Source organism: Dicentrarchus labrax, unplaced genomic scaffold (genome assembly GCF_905237075.1).
Source record: "Dicentrarchus labrax unplaced genomic scaffold, dlabrax2021, whole genome shotgun sequence".
NCBI classification, from domain to species: Eukaryota; Metazoa; Chordata; class Actinopteri; family Moronidae; genus Dicentrarchus; species Dicentrarchus labrax.
The window spans coordinates 19,687,343-19,701,165 of NW_026136719.1; the positions used below are offsets into that span (position 1 = coordinate 19,687,343).

General features: G+C 42.0%; 1 protein-coding gene across 3 annotated transcripts in view; it reads right to left on the minus strand.

Annotated features, from left to right (window-relative positions):
- The window catches only part of mafa (v-maf avian musculoaponeurotic fibrosarcoma oncogene homolog a (paralog a)), a 79,401-nt gene that overhangs the window by 47,217 nt on the left and 18,361 nt on the right, over positions 1–13,823 (minus strand). Inside the window, exon 3 of one of the 3 annotated variants that reach the window (XR_007881063.1) lies at positions 1,515–1,616. The exons of 1 other annotated variant lie outside the window; for it this stretch is intronic. The gene's annotated coding sequence lies outside the window, so the exon portion shown is untranslated. Of the gene's footprint in view, positions 1–1,514; positions 1,617–2,799; positions 2,816–13,823 lie in introns of those variants that run through there. One more of the 3 variants, XM_051380530.1, reaches the window with a different exon arrangement.

Consider the following 13,823-nt stretch of genomic DNA (forward strand, 5'->3'; position numbering starts at 1 on the left):
CCAAGGCAATACTTTCCCTTCAATAATGCAAACAAACATCTTTATTGCTTTGTTTGGTGGATGGCATGATTTATGAGAAAAACTTCCCATCAGCAGTATTTCAGTTGCCGTATACCAGGGGACAGTGAAAGGGCCTGACTGTAGGGGAGAGGAGAAGGAGACACTGCTGGTACCTGAGACACACATCCTGTACATACTGCCCCTTGTGGCCATAAGTAGCATAATCAGTTGTTAAACTCATTAAACATAGTGATATTTTACGTTATGTTATTTTATGATTCATTTGAACTTTGCGACATTTTGTTTTCTCTCTCTCTCTCTCTCTCTCTCTCTCTCTCTCTCTCTCTTCCCCATACCTCCCTGTTTAAACCCATTCATTTATCCCAGGTGAGTAGAGAGAAGGAGATCTAATGATTATAGGGACTTATTGTATTATAACTCAGCCAAAGATTAAAGTGAGAAATGGGGGTGGAAGGATGAGGGAAGGCTAAAGTGCTGCGCTGGCATTTTATACACACAAAGACTTTTTAATGCATATGCATCCCCCAATTCTTCTTCACAAATGGGTGCACCTTGAGCGAATATTCCAAGATATCTTTCCAACTAACTTTTGAGGTAAAACAAAAAAGGAAAGAAAAAAAAAGAAGCCAGAGTTGGATTCCGGCTGACAACAGAGGAGCGTGTGTATAACCACTGGATGCACTCACTTTGCCAGAGTGCTCCCGGTGACGGTCGCTAACGGTAGCCGTGATTCGGCGGATATCACACAGACTGGCTAATGAGCATTAGCATTATAGCTAAGAGACGCACAGGTAAAAAACACAGAGGAAGGAACCTCCTGAGGATATGTCTAACTTTTTAAATCCCCTTTTTTTCCTCTCCTTTATTTTCCCCCTACAGACCATTAGCCAGTAGAACCCTCCCACCTCCCCACTCCTCCTCCCTCCCTTTTTTCTTTCTTTCAGTGCAGTGCAATTAGCGCTCTCATTGAATATTGAAGGTATGAAGAAGAATGGGGCTTTTTAGCCGTTTCTCTTCCGCTAGGACCATATCTCCGCTGAGGGATGGCTGAAGGCTTCGACTAAATCAGGATGCTGAGCTACAGCAACAGCACTTAGAGCCAAACAATCACTGATCATTTATTTAGTCAGCCTTATTTATTCATCCCCATTTGCTGTTGCTCAGAGCTGTTATTATTTCACTTACGATTATTCTCATGTGATTCTCGTTTCTTGAAGCAGACAACTGGTCTGAGATCCTCAAATTAATGAGAATCCTTAAGCTTAAGCTTGCCAATTCAGATGATTTTATCACATATGATTGTTCTAGGTGGAAAAATCAGAAACGTCAATTAAGGGAACATTTTTTTGCAATCATAATATTGATCTCCTTTGTATTTTGCATCATATTATGATCTTATTTGCGTGTGTTGCTCTTGTGTTACAGGGTGCTTGCAGCCTCATTTCTCTGCTTTGTGTAAATCAGAACAGAGAGAATAGCCCCACTGTACTCACTTGTGTTGCATGGAAGGTTGCCTGAGGGCTGTATGGCAGGTTACTGGCAGAGGGGCCAGTGCAGATCTGCCAGTTGACTTTCTCAGGACCCAACACACCAGTCTGCCAGCACAAAACACAAGCATTGTCTATAAACCCTCCATGCCCTATGGCCACATAATCAGACATGATCCCGATTAACACAAGCTTGCTGCAGCCATGTATAAACATCCACACATGCACACTGTGCACACTGCATGAACACACACACACACACACACACACACACATAAAAACACATAGTGCTTTCTCAAAGATCTTGCACATTCACATGCACAAACACCAGACATCGATTCTCACAAATGCTAGAATACAACGTCTCATTCTCTCACAGTCTAATACCCGTACCCAGTTCACATTGCACTCTATAAATACGTTTACAGTTTTAACAGGACTCAGTATCAGGTCTGGTATGCTGCTAAACTCCACCACTTGTTGGTTGTGGGGCAGAACTCCCAGGTCAATGCTATGTGGGGTTATGGATGGGTGAGGTGGGATCGAGGCAACTAAATCCCTCTACGTTTTTGGCCTCACTATGAGCTGTTCTGCTGGCAACGGAACAAATTTAACATTAATAATACTCTGTCTTGTGTGCTAATTAAGCCAACATTTCTTTACAGTTTGAGAAAATGAATTAGTAGCAAGGTGTAAAGATCATGCTTCGATGTTATGCAACAGTACTAGAACACATGTACAAGGACACACACCCCACACACACACACACACACACACACACACACACTCTCTGATAAAGGAAGCATTACCGTCTTGTTTCTCCTACCACTTCCTTTCATATAGCCGTGCTCTGTGGTAAGAGTCATAATGCATAACATAAATGCACCACACATAGACAGCGACGCAAATACAGGAATCAAATACACACACAAAGTCATTTCCAGGAAGTCATGCTCACTGCTGTGCAAGTGGCCACAGGCAGCAGCAGACACTTATCACTCTCATTTCTTGAGATTTGATGTGTCTCCTTATACTGAGCAGCACTTGCTGCAGACAGCTTCATTCGACCACATTCAAATAACCACAGCAGTAGCAAAGATATAAATCGTGAAAGGAGGGAAAGAAATTGAAAGGAGACAGGTTGCAGCCAGAGAAGAGACTTGCTATAGGCAAGGGCCAGACCACAGTAGGAGACAGGCTCCAGCCTTCCCTTACAGCTCCATCAATGTTTAATGCAGTGGGGCAGAGAAGGGGCCAAGCCAGGGCTGCCACCCTCATACAGGAGGTCAGCACTGGAGTTGTCAGGGCTGGAAAGAGAGCACCATGATGTTAGAGGAGTGAGGCAGGAGACAATGGTCTGTCACACAAGGCGTCTAATGGTAGACACTCCATCTTAGAGGTCACACACTTTTGTTGAGCTTCAGCTTTACCCTATGTCCCAAAAAGTATTTTCATAACTAATTAGCATTGGGAAAAGTGAGTTGTTAAGGTCATTTAATGCCACAAGGAATACAGAACAAATCTGCAAAATGTTGACTGCCAATGCAAAATGTTTACAGTGAACGTATCTACAGAACTGTCACTGTCAATGTATTCCGTTCACATTTTCCCAACAATATTGACACCTGGCAACTATCATGTGAGTAATGTTTTTATGGTTTCAGCAACTCAAACCACTTGTAAACGATAAGTTCACTTTTCTTCAAGTCTATCTTAATACAATACTCACATGCTTATATGGACATTGAAGGTGTTATTGGTTGGTTCTTCTTCCTGTCCACACTGGCCCACAAAGAAGTCTCTCTCTAAAGGAATTTTATTATGATGGAGGACAAAATCCACAGTCCTTGTTCTGTGCAAAAAATGCATTCACAGTCTGAGTGAGACAAATCATGGAGTTATCTGTGTTGTGTACAAAATTTCAACTCTGTGCTACCACATATTTTGTTTGTTTGCTGAGACACAACAGAGTGACAATAACACAAAGTGGTGACCAATAATGCTTTCACTGTACATACAGGCATGTGGGTACTGCTTTAAGACAGACTCAAAAAGTATGAATGTATCGATTAAGGTTATGAAATATTATGGTCCTGGTTGGACTACCTTTTTTTTAATACGACTTAAAAAACACTTCTGTGTCAAAACTCGACTGCGCATAGGATAATACTTTGTTGGTTAATGTAAGGCTCACAAAGTTTGAACCTGTTTGTGAGAGGACATCCTGCAATGATAAACACAGCACAAGTCTGTGGCTGTCCAGACACCTACTCTGTGATCAGAGCAGGAAAAGACCTGCTTTCTTCAGGTCCACTCCAACTCAGCGGGATGCACTTCATAGTTATCTCCTCTCACAGTATGAAAAGCAAACACACACGCACGGAGGAAGCCTCCCTACACACATTTTAGAGCACAGACACCTACAAGTTGTGATTACCTGGACTAGAGTCTACCTTCCCTGTGATTGGGGCCATCGGCTGAAGGAGGGTCGTTGTATGTTTTTGCTAGAGGAGGAGCGACGTAAACACAGTTACATAGTGACCTTCATCTGCTCTGCCTGTGGAGTGGGCTGTGGCTGTGGGTTGGGACGGATACAAAGGACAGAAGAAGACAATGACAGACAAGATCGCAGGTATAGATGGAAGAATAAGCAGCCAGGATCAGACAGTAAAACACACTAAGAAAGGGACAGATTGGCAGAGAGTTTGGTGTGAAACATGATTTTTCATTTTAACTATATTTATTAAATAGTTTTTTTGCAGCAGCAGTTTGGATTTATCCGTCAAACTGGCTGCGGCAACGCCACGCCCAAATTGTCTGTCAACACACACAAACATCCAGCAATGTACATATTAGCTCAGGCATGTGTCCTGAAGGGATGTCAAACCTGCGGCATCTGTGGTTGGCAGGCAGGGAGGGAGGGATGGAGAAAGGGAAAAGGAGAGGGGAACGCGGGAAGAGGGAGGGAAAGTGCTGACTCTGACACCGTCTCTGTGTGCCGCTAACACAGGAACCAATTAGCTAGGAGCCAGCTTCCGTTGCCTGCGCTGTTATAGGACCTCCTCTCTGAGTCCCCAGGGCTGACTGCAGCTTCAGGGCTGTGGTGGCACATATACTGTATACAGTAGACAAGCTATAGGAGAGACACAGATACTCGGCAGACATGCTACGGACGGGGATGTGGTGTGGCCTTCCAGACAGAAAGGGACAAACAGAGAGAGCAGACAGATGCAGCAGGTCAGAGGTAAAGGGCACTATGTAAAGTGTCTGGAGTTATAACACAAATTAAAACAATACAATGTAAATTCAACGACACACTCTTACTGACCCATCCTTATATCAAATACTGTAGCACATCTAAAAACACCTCGCAACCTCACATACCACACTTTCTGCATCTCATTTCCTCGTACGGAATAAACATATGTCACAATTTCCACAGACTCTGACACTGTCTTTAAAATAAACCACTAGCACTTCTTGTCAACTCACACCTCATCTTATAGCAACCGATTCGAACACATTATATGATGCACGCTCACACAACTGCTCCTTTGATGTGATATCGCACTCGTGCACACAAACAACCAACATATTCACTCTTCTAAATACAGCCAAAAATTCACACTTGCGTATGTACTGTACACATATACATACACCTCCCTAACCTACACTCACCACCTCACTGTCCTGCTCAAAGAGGGCAACCGGGTGACGCAGTCTTTTTATGACAATTATTGATCCTCTGGAGCGCAGTAAAAACTATCCCCAGACAGACAACAAAAATAACTGTAACCATATAACAGCTTCCTGCCAGGGGAACAGATCCCACAGAGCGGCCACGTGACTGGACTATTCCTGGAGCATACTGTAGACCCCTAGCAGGCCCAGGGCACTGACCAGGCATACACTCACATACAGGACGAGGAGAGGAGAGGAGAGGAGAGTAGAAGGTTATGGAAAAGTGTATGTTCAGACTTTGTCAGTTCTTCTGGCTGAAAAATGAGCATTTCATGTGTTTCTGTTCACTGAGAGGCTTTCAATTTGATTGTTTTTGTGCAGCTCCTCTCCCTCACCATATGGTGCTGCTCACTTTTAATTATGATAATATCAAAGTCTTTGTCTTGCATAGTCCATTTATGTAATACCATTTTCTCAATGCAGTACTCACGACATACCCCCCCCCCTTTCATATCCACATGCAGGCACTTTGCACATTTCCTCCAGTAGAGACATGGCTTTTCAAATCTATCCTTTTCCAAAGCCTAAATAATACCATTACACTGACAAAACACAAAAGGAGAAGAAGCTGAATACAATTCTTATTTCAAATGTGCTATTGTATTCATTGCTCTGTGGTTGAATTTGTACCGCAGGAACAATGGACAAGATAAGTCAATATTTCTCCCTCAGAGCAATTTGGCTGTCAGTAGGGAGGAATTACTGTTATAAAGCTGTCTTTGATTCTGCCACCCTGTCATTAATAGAGCCAGCTAAAACACAGCTCCTGGACGGACGGTGACTACCTGAGATGAATGAGATGAGGACAGAGGTACAGACAGAGAAAGTAGGAGCCCAAGAGAGGGATGTTTGACTGTTACTGTAATTACTGTACACTGTAGGCTGTGGCAGAGGTTCCCATTCTTTGTCTTTGATGTAATCCCAGAGCCCTATCAGATGGGCTGGACTGCTCCATCGTAGCCCATTCATAGATGTTGGAAGGGATGGCCTTGTGTAGTTTAAAATGTATACATACAAGACATAGTGGTCCAGGAAATGTCAGTGTTAAGTTGTGGCCTCCTATATTGTTTCTTATTTTCTTAAGGTGCTGAAGCTGACTCAGGTTGGTGGGAAACGAAGACATTTTCTGTCATAGCTGGAGAGTAAATTTACTAAAGACCAGTAGCACACAAAAAAATAAAAAGTATGTGGATATATTTTATTTATTTTAAAATGAGTTGTGCTAATTCACAATCTTTCCTCACAGGAATGTCCCCTGGGGTACATGTATGGGAATCACTGGACTATAGGTATAAGGGGGATGTAGAAAGAAAGAGGGTGGGATGACAACAACAGAAGAATAAGCAATGGAGGACAGATCTGTGAGAAAAAATATGGATGAATGGCCTTGTAAGACTTTGTATAATAGTCTAAACATGTCTGACTAACTGATCATGACCTCGAGTTGAGGAGAAGAGAAAAATTCAAACTGCATAAAAAAAGGGGGGAAAAAATCATGGAAGCAGAAGGGGTCTGGATATGATCTGGTCTCAGATACAGAGCAGTAAGCTGGCTGTCAGACAAACAGCGTTCAGTCTTGTCAAACTCGTAACACTCCACAGTCCACATTAGGTTCTGGCTCCCAGCCAGCTCAGTGACAGAAACCTCTCATCAATGCTATTCCTCATCTGTCCTCAGAGTCCCATTGTCTGCCGTGTTTGGACCACTTCAGCTCTGATCTCAGCTCAGACTAGCATATAATATATCCACTGAAGTACTAAAATCACATTTTCTATTTACATACTGTACAATTTATTCTGACTGATGCCGTTAAATACTACACAGCAGCACATAACACACAGCGAGAGCAAAGAAAAGTGGCATAACTGATCTTTTTTTCCTACTTACTTATTGTCTGTCCGTGTTATCACCTCGTTAGCGGTTGCGGGGGGGTGCCTCCAGTAAATGAAACATACACTGAGCAGTGCTTTGCAGCCCTCCTACCCCTTGAGGGTAGCTTTTGACTGGGGAAGGTCTGTTTGATCTCAACACTTATCTGCTTAATTTCTGTTCTCTTATGTGGTACTCGCCAGCCATCACTTTGATTTGTGGTCAGTCTCAACTCAAGTGCATTAACCACGTACAAACTCAGAGGTGTACATTTAGATGCATAAACACACACCCAAATACACACACCGTAAAAAAGAAATGGTGTTTGCAAACCTCAGGTGGAGTGAGATGAATGTGCTCGCTTGCAGTGTGTTTGATACAATTTCAGAAACAGTTTAGACTGTTTTCATGTACAGCTGAAGAAAATACCAGCATACTTTCAGTGCTGTGTTATTTATTTCAACAGATCTAGAGCCCAATAGTTTTTTTCTTCTGTTAAAGTGACTCATTTACTCTGAGACAAATCTGTAAATTGCTCCTTTTCTTGCATCCAGATGTCCAGTCCCATAATTATTCCCAATTAGGGTAAAGTTCTATACTAAAACCGAATGATTCGCAACTTAACTTAACGACTCTTGAAGATTTACAAATGAAACACTTTTACCCAAACAGAGAACAGAAGCTGTAATCTGCATCAAAAGCAATGATTACAGTAAGAGTTGCTCTTTTAACTATGCATTGGACACGCTTTTTATGTCAGTCTGTACAATGTTTATCCTTTCATGTTCAAATTAACTTTGTGCTTAAGAGCTGCCTCCATAGCCTTGCACATTTAAAATACTGACCATGTCACAATTAGTCCCGCGACGATGTAAGAAGCTGCTTCTGGATGATGCTGCATTCACGCAATCTCGGCAGGACGGGATGGAAAAGAAAACCACCCTTTATTCTAACTCGGAGTGTTTACAATGGTTACCTCTGCTGCTAGCCTTGCAGCCACACCATGCAAGCAACCTAAAGTGGCTGCTTTTGTTGTGTTATGTGTTTGTAGTGTCTCTAGTAAAACCAGATTTGAATAAACAGTTTTTTAAGTTAGCTGAATCAATTTAAGTATTATTTGGGATTTTATTTAGATGTACAGTAACTGACAGTGACTCAGGCTTTGCGTTGCCATTTGGACCAAGTAGGAGAAATTGTAGCTTTCAGAAATTCCTATTTCTACAAATTGGGTGACTGACATGAACGGTGTTTGCAATTTGGCTGCTAGTTATTCTGGTCTGAACAATATGACATTAATGTGGCATAAATTAAGGCATTATTGTATTTTACAAATCAGGAGGACACACAGGCAAAACTATCTAAAGTAATCACATAAAAAGAAAAACATTTACCTATCTTCAAGCTTTAAAAAAAAGTGTTTTATCACTGGCCCCTGTGTTCAGACAGTGAAGAACACTCAAATAAATAGAATAAGACTGCGGATAACCAAAGCAAAATACAAAAGAGGGTCAGTGAAATTGAAAACACACTATTTCCCTGCTCTATAGCCTATTCCTGTACGCCAGCCCTGTGCATCTGTATGTGAAATAGATTCCTATGCCATCTAGAGTCCTTCACGCTGCTTGGTAGTGACATCCCTAAATATAAGGAAGGTAAGTATGCATGTAGATTAGGTCGAGCGCTGGAGACGCACCCCTAGAACGAGTTGGCCTGTTTTAGTGGGGAAAAGTATTTTCTGTTGGAGAAAGAGAAGTACTGCAGGGTACGCTTTTCTGCTGTGTCTGCAATAAGAGTGTTAATTTCTGGAGGTGTCTCCTTTCGATGGGGATTGTTGTGAAAGACTGGGAGGCAAGAGGAGGAGTCAGGAGGTTCTGGTGATGCTGGGGGCTTCTAGTACCAGGTTATCTGTTTAAATAAAGCCCCGCAAAGCTGTGTGATCGGGGAGGAAAAACACACTTGCAAAAAAAATTTTTTTTTAAAGGAATTTGTGCAGACACAGTCACACATGCATAAAAGGCAAAAAATTGCAGAAGTTAACGCGGATGAGGTCACATGCAAAGTAAACACCACCGGTATGTCTCTGCCTTTTCGAAAGCATTATGACTTATTGTTTCCACCCTTTAGAGATGCTGTGTTCGTTGGTCAGTTGTGTGTAAAACATGTTTTATAAAGTCGAACAATATAGTAAAGGAAAAGGTGTCTGTGACAGCTGCAGTGGGAAACGCCAGATTTCTTTCTGCGGTTTTGATTCTGGATTTCAATTAGGGCAATAACCAAGACTTTATCATCACAAATGAAACAGTCATACAAGACAAAATACTAATTTCATATAGGCTGCAAAAAAAAGATTAAGAGCCTCTGCTGCCTGTTTGATTTCTGTGTGTTTGTGTGAGGCCACTAAATAAATGTGTTTGTGTTTTTCTGTGCTCACTATCTTTATGTCTGCAAAAAACCCAGCAAGAACAAGAACGAGAGATAGCGGGGGAGAGAAAGAGAGGAAGAGACACTGACAGACACCCACAGAATGAGTGTGTAAGTACTGTAGATAAAAAGTGGAGATTTCAGATATAGCCGTTAGCAGTTCAGGCATGATGGTGGCTGAACACAGCTGTCAGACCCAGATGGTGAGGTGCTAATAACATTCAGAGTTTTGCAGCGCACCGTTTATTTTCTAATAATAAAACTGTTAGCGCTTGCTAATAGCATAGCCACTGCCTGCCAAGCACACGTTCCGGCTGACACTCACACCACTCTGCTGCCATTTATGTGCCGCATTGCTGAGCCGAATGGGTCTATAGTAGGCCCTAACACAGCAAGACAGACAGACACACACACACACACACACACTGACCAGCAAGCTGTTATGTGTAACCAAGCAGAGCAGAATGACCTACGGTAATGCACAAGTGGATGTGAGTGATATAAACATGAATAAATATACATGTGGAGGTGAATGTAAACACACATAAACCACACTCATACTCACACACACATCATAATGAAAACATCTGAGAAAACGTGTAGGATGTGATGTTTAAAAGTAAGTGATTTTCAGTAACTTGTTCAAAACATAATGAAATGGCCTCTGGCTCTGGGATAATATCAAAGGAATAGCCATTGCATATTAGTGATACATAATATATCAGTCAATTCAAATTGACTAGTAAGGCAATTAGGCCAGTGATCAGATGGTTTAATGTTCAAATCCTCTGTGATTTCCTGTGAAAAGTGAAAGAGTTCACTTTCAAACCTTTCTACTGCTGAGGAGCCCCCGAGTGAAGCAGCCACATCCACTTCTACAGATATGGTATCAGTCACCAGCACTGACTGTACGTGATATTTTTTACACTGAAGATCATAGTTTGAAAGCTGTTATCGCATGTGCATCTTATAGGTGCCTGTTTGAAAATGAAGCAGTGATCTCAGTCGGTGCACATTGAATGAGAACCCTTTTACATTATCAGAATATCTATAAAAAAAATTAGTCAAATTATGGAACAAGTAACAAATGAACAACAAAAAAAATCTAATTCATGAATGGGTTGTGTCTGGACACTAGTTCTGGGCAGAACACCCAGATTCCCAGGGACAAAAACAAAAGGTGCTATTCTTTGAAAGTGCTGACTCATCAGAGTGTGTCCTACAATAGAGAGCTACTGTGGCGTGACACAGTATGTCACTGACCCTAAAAGACTGCTGTTTCCTTTTATAGACTTTCCCATTTTAGGTTAGATCAATAGCCTTCACCCATACTTAATTTAATTCAATTTTTTTTTACACAAAAATGATACAATCTGTAATGTTTTTCTTTTATTCAATAGCTGACCGGGGGCTGTAATATGGAGAGAGAAAGAGGAGGGTGACATGCAACAAAGGTACACAGCTGGAATCAAAAGTGTGACATCATGTTTACATACGATCCATCTTAGCGTTACACCGCTCACCCTTTTCTCACTCCTTATATCTGAGCACTTAATTTAAATTAAAGGGGGCTGTTTTTGCTTGTGTGTGTGTGTGTGTGTGTGTGTGTGTGTGTGTGAAAGAAAAAAAAAAAACAGAAAGAACAAGCTATGTTTGTCAGTATCATACAAGGTTGTTTCACAACTTATTTATTAAATATTTCAACAGGAGCCAATTTCCTGTTAAGTGTCATTACAGTGTTTCTGCATACACGTACGTCTGCAAAGTGCCACAATTAATTGGACTTCATTTCCGGGAGATAATTTCCGACTGTTAGGCAGGCCGTAAAAGCACATCACCATGCACATAATTACATAGGAAGGCAGGAGCAGCCTGCAGAATTTATCTTCCACCCCAAATATGAGAGGCTGGTGAGTGGGACTACAGCCTTTGAAGAGGCGTTTATGTCTGTATGCTAACAGTCTCTAAATGAGCTAGCACTGTCACATCACTGAGATGCAGCTTCATTTAGGTATAAACTCACATAGTCAGGGCTTAAGTATTTCAGAGTCCCTGAAAATATTTAGTTAAAAGAATAAATGACGAAGATGCTGTATTAAAAGTACATCACCCTTGTGGACAAATAAAATAAAATAAAATAAAAATACAGAACGGTATGGAAACAATAAACCAGAATAACACAAAAAACCTAACATGAATTAACTCTAAATTAACTCTGCATGCTGCGCCAGGTCTCCAGCTGTCTCGTGTAGCTGAAAGCAGAAACCTGTGTCTTGGGTAATTGAGCTCCCCTCTGCCAGAGTTATCATTTTGCTTATTATGCAGGGATATGTAACACAGCAAAGCAGCTAGATTCTCTCTAGTTGGCTTAGAAGTGAAATCGCCCCATGCGCTGCGAGGTTTGAAATGTGCAATACTAAAGACAAGATTTGGAGGAGAGGAGTGCTGGGGGGCTCGCCAGGTGACACAACAGGGGGCTTTTGTTAAAGGTATTTCCAGTCAGAGTTTGTGGAAAACTGGAATAGAACAGAGGGATGAGAGACAGTGTGTTGACTTAAAAAAGGAAATTAAATGATTCGTGGAAGTCTATGAGGTGGATGAAGCACTGGTAGGTTGTTAACATGGAAAAATCTGGTCTGTCTGTGTGTATGCCTGCATGTCTGTGTGTGCACATTCACGTGCGTGTATGTGTGTGTGACAGAAGGTTCCGGGGCTGCTGTGTGCAGTACCGGCTGGCAGGGTGGCTGTCAGAATGGCCCTGTTTCCTGTGTCAGCTCTAAAATAGGTCCAAACACAGCAGAGATGCACAACACACTCTGGCTATTTACAGCACTCACACAGTGTGTGCGCAGGTTTCTGCCAAGTGTATGGAACCAGACGCACTCGTTGTACTGTATCTGCTCACAGACTGCAAAAAAGATGTATTCACTTAGAAAAACATACATTATGATGGAAAATAAATAGTCTTATAATTACACAGGCGGTCAGCATCCTTTTGTGGACTATTTTAAGCATCAAAATAAAAGGCGCATGTTTGAGTCAGTGTGTGCATGCCCTTGACCCCTCCATATGTATGTGTTGTGAGAGTATCGTGTACAGTAAGGGCACTGTGCCCTGCTTATGTCACTGCACCCACCTCCTGTTCACTGGAACGTTGCCCTCTGTGTGTCCGTGACAACCAGCAAACCTCCCAAATGACGCAGACATGCTGCCACCTTGCCGCCTCGCACTAGGCATGCCCAATAAAGCTTTCCATGTGCACCACAGATAAATAGAAGAGCAAGTTACTCCATAAATTTCTGATCACACCAAATGTCATCTCATTCAAGCACATTAGTCTTGGAAAGCGCTTGTTCTCCATATAATTTTCTCTCTTTCTTTTTTTTCTTATCCTTGCTCAATCTCTTTCACAAATACAAACACATGCTTATGGTGGCAGTTTGGAGCCATGTGTGAAAAACAGTAGTGGACCACAAGTTCACACACAAAATGCTCTGAAACCAGGCAACCTGCACCTTTTGTCATCACCCAACACACACACACACACACACACACACACACACACACACACACACACACACACACACACATATACACGCACATCTGTAACTGTCACTGACCATTTTCCTGCCACAATTGTTTATGTAAAGCAGCAGAAAGTCTGTAGTCAGTTGTCACATCACGCCAACTACCAGGAACAGTGTTAACAGTTTGACCTCAACAATTCCACTATAGACAGTACATGAGGAACTGGGCAATTATCTCAAGTGACATTTGTGTATCTCAAGGGGTATACTTGAAATGTCTGTTAAACCATGACTATAATGTTGGAATCTATAACTACTGCTTCCCCAAACACCTACCTTGTCTGGGGAGACATGAGTTAATGCGCAAGACTGACTCAAGTTAGGTTTGACGTAGGCTCCATCCAAATAGTAATACGATAAACGTTTGACAGTGCCTTGTTGCCGCTCTGTTTTGAGAAGGTCCGCCCTCGCTGTTCCCACGCAGCGCACTAATGACATTATCAAGTCCCATCCACATCAAACACATTTAAATATTTGCAAGATGCCTCACCTATTGTCTCTCTCCAATCAATGAAATTTTAGCTGTGTTTGTTATTGCATACATGCCCACCACCTGAGTGGTGGGCTGCTATTTTTAGCAAGCAAGTAACCCCGTAAATAGAGACAACATAACTAACATAACATAATTGGGTTTCAGTCACTGTTTCGGTTTGCTTTGCTGCTCGCCCACACTTTCTCCAGTGTGCAGCCCCTCTCT